At 42.1% G+C, this 3,484-nt stretch overlaps 1 pseudogene; it reads right to left on the reverse strand.

The window, feature by feature from the left end:
* Positions 1-259: 259 nt before the first annotated feature.
* On the reverse strand, positions 260-1,109 carry LOC129462136 (ras-related protein Rab-1A-like; annotated as a pseudogene).
* Between the last annotated feature and the right edge of the window lie 2,375 nt (positions 1,110-3,484).

Genomic DNA, 3,484 nt, shown 5'->3' on the forward strand with positions numbered 1-3,484 from the left:
GTGGCAAGGATTACATGCAGTATTTTGTAAAGCAGCACACAAGAGTTTCAAAGTTTTCTGAAACTGAAATTAGCTATCTTAAGTCAAGGTAGTAAAAAAAATGTCAGTATTGACTATTTACAACCTCTGACATTTGTGGAGATGGTAAGAATCTGTTATAGTGCAGCTACATACAATAAAATTCAGGCAATTTTGTTTTTTCATTTGGGTTAGATTGCAAATTTATTGTGTGAGAAAAGGACAGAAGCAAATTTTAGCATCAACCTTCACCTGACTGCTCGACCAAAGTGGTCTAAATTTTAAAATTAGACTTCTCTGTATCACCAGCTGTTGCTCTAGTCCCATTTGCTTTTTAATCTCAGATGCCATTGTCATGAAAGTCTGTTCTACATTTGCTGTGTTCTTAGCACCAGTTTCCAAAAATGGAATTCCAAGGGAATCAGCAAATTCCTTTGTTGTTGTGTAGTCTACTTTCTTTGTGGGCTGATCACATTTGTTTCCTACCAACAATTTGTTGACATTTTCACTGGCCTAGTGATCAATTTCCTGCAACCACTATTTAACATTATTGAAGGACTCCTGATCTGTCATATCATACAGCCTTGGGCTCCTGTGTAATAACTGGAGGTGATCAAAATCTTTCCTGGCCTGTTGTGTCCCCTAGTTGAAGCTTGATTATTTTGCCATATAATATTACAGTTCTTATTTTGAAATTCCCACTTATTGTGCTGATGTAGTTTTCTGTATATGTATTACACGTTTCACCTGCAAACCTAAGAAGGAAGCAAGGCTTTCTAGCCCCAGAATTGCCAGTCAGAAGTAACTTGAGTAATTAAACATATTAGAGATTTCTGCTGGTAATGTCATTGCAGCTGCTGCCTGCACCACCATGACTCTAGGCTATGGGTAACCGAAGGAAAGGAATGAGATAGGCTGTTCTGGGAGGGCAAACATCTTTCTCCACTCTGTTCCCTACAACACAATCACTTGGCAGCTGTCACCACTCAGCTACTGCTTCCGCCCAAAAATCCAAAATCTTAACTGACTTTCCAATTCCGTATAGATTTCTTCCTCACTTTAGGAGCAAAATTTGCACTAGATAGATGCATGTTGAAAGAGTTTCATGAAAAAACAATTTTTTTAGTCTCCATTTACAGCATAAAGAGAGCGTATTCCTGTCACAGATCTGAGTCCCTGAGAAATGTGATATTCCACACTTTAGTGGTGAAAATATAGCACTTTTCTATTTTGGTTAGAACTGCCTAACTGCCTCTTTCTTAAATCTCTTCTCTTTCTATTCACCCCTATAAGCAGCACTAGGTGTCCCTGGAAAGGGAAAAATTAAGCTGTCAGTGCACCTTACCCCATGCTGTCTTCATGAGACAAGGTTCTGTGTGTGCACGCTCCATTTTATTCCCTGACATTTACATGGCTGTTTCTTAGTGTTACCTGTCTTCCTTTTCTACCAGCCTGTGTGTCCTAGGCAGTAGGGATTAAGCTCCCATCTTAGCTGTCTCTTCACACTTAGCAAATTTCTTGGCTCATGGAAAGTGCTCAGTAAATGGTCGTTGAACAAGTGCTTAGTCTGAAACAAGTAGGATTGGAGCGTCTGATGATTAATTTTGAGTGTTAACTTGATTGGATTGAAGGATGCAAAGTATTGTTCCTGGGTATATCTGTGACTGTGTTGCCAAAAGAGATTAACATCTGAGTCAGTGGACTGGGAGAAGCAGACCCACCCTCAATCTGGGTGGGCACCATCTAATCAGCTGCCAGCATGGCTAGAATAAAGCAGGCAGAGGAATGTGGAAGGACTAGACTTGCTGAGTCTTCCGGCCTTCATCGTTCTCCCATGCTGGATGCTTCCTGCCCTTGAACATCGGACACCAAGTTCTTCAGCTTTTGGACTCTTGGACTTACACCAGTGGTTTGCCAGGGGCTCTCAGTCCTTTAGCCACAGACTGAAGGCTATACTGTTGGCTTCTCTACTTTTGAGGTTTTGGGATTCAGACTGGCTCCCTTGCTCCTCAGCTTGCAGATGGCTTATTGTGGAACTTCACCTTGTTATCGTGTGAGTCAATACTCCTTAATAAACTCCCTTTTATATATCCATCTATCCTATTAGTCCTGTCCTTTTAGAGATCTAATACAGAGAGTGTTGAAAAATGTTAATTGAGTCTTTTGTTATTGATATAGATTTCTAACCTGTGGATCTTACCTTTCTCTACTTAGCCAGATGTTCTGCATTTATTGTCTTCACTTATTTGGAGATGGGGTAACACAGGGAAATAGGGGGAAAAAATCCTGAGTCAATATTTTGCCTTCTGAGTTTCACAAAACCTGTACCTGAAGAAGGAGGAAGAGGAGAGATCTTGATGCATAGAAGAAAAGCCTCATGAGAAACAGCCAGCTTCTTCCCCACTGCTGAGATTAGGAGAGATTCTCTGGGCTGGTGAGACCAGTGACCAGGTTCCTGGAGGAACAGGCTGGATAGGAGCAGCACCAGAGTCCAGACACCTAGCTGGTCTTGTGCAACCTCCAGTCATGTCTTGTCTACACACGACCTGTATTTTTTGTACTTCCTGTCTGTTCAGGTTAGGCTATCCTTCCACATCAGCCCCAGTGGGTCACTGCTGATTATGCAGAGGTATCTGGACCCATTTGTGCCATAAGACCTGGAGGGATGCTGTCTGAGTCACAAGTCCATTCCAGTGGCCTACAGAGTCCTGAAGGTTCAGCCTTTACTACTTCTCTGACCTCATTGCCTACAGCTTCCTCCTTGCTCACTATACTGCAGTCACACTGGCTTCTTGCTCTTCCTTGGGAATCCCAGGCACATTGCCTTTGCACTGGCTGTTTCTCATGCCAAGAGGGGCTCTTCCCCCAGAAATGCACCTGTCTTTTCTCAAATGTGACTTCTCAAAGAGATCTTCACTAACTATCCTGCCTGAAATTGCAGCCCAGCCCCAACCCATGCATGACACGCCTGACCCCTCCTACCCTGCTCACCTTGTTCTGTTTCCCATAACACTTCCCATACTCTAACGAATCATGTGCTTTACTCATGTATTAGGTCTGTTGTTTATTGTTTCTCTCCCTCTAATAGATTACAAGCTCCACAGGGGAAGGGATTTCTGCTTTATTCACAAATGTATCCAAACATCTGGAGTAGTGTCTAACATACAGTGAATGCTCAATAAATACTTTGGAATGGATGAATACTTAAGAGAATATTTATTACTCTTTAATATCTCAGGACTTTCCAAACCACCTGAGATAAACAGTGGAGTCTAGGTTGTGTGTGTGTGAGACAAAGCCCCCTACCTCCATCTATGCTTGGATGGGACTCAAGAGGGCAAGAATGAGATTTGCCTTCTAACTGGCTCCCTATCAGGCTGGCACAGTGTTATCTCTGTTATACAAAGAATCCTGATTTCATTAACAAAAGCTGTAATAGTTTTTAAATGTCCAATACTATTTTTGT

The sequence above is a fragment of the Symphalangus syndactylus genome, chromosome 2 (assembly GCF_028878055.3).
Source record: "Symphalangus syndactylus isolate Jambi chromosome 2, NHGRI_mSymSyn1-v2.1_pri, whole genome shotgun sequence".
In the NCBI taxonomy this organism is placed as follows: Eukaryota; Metazoa; Chordata; class Mammalia; order Primates; family Hylobatidae; genus Symphalangus; species Symphalangus syndactylus.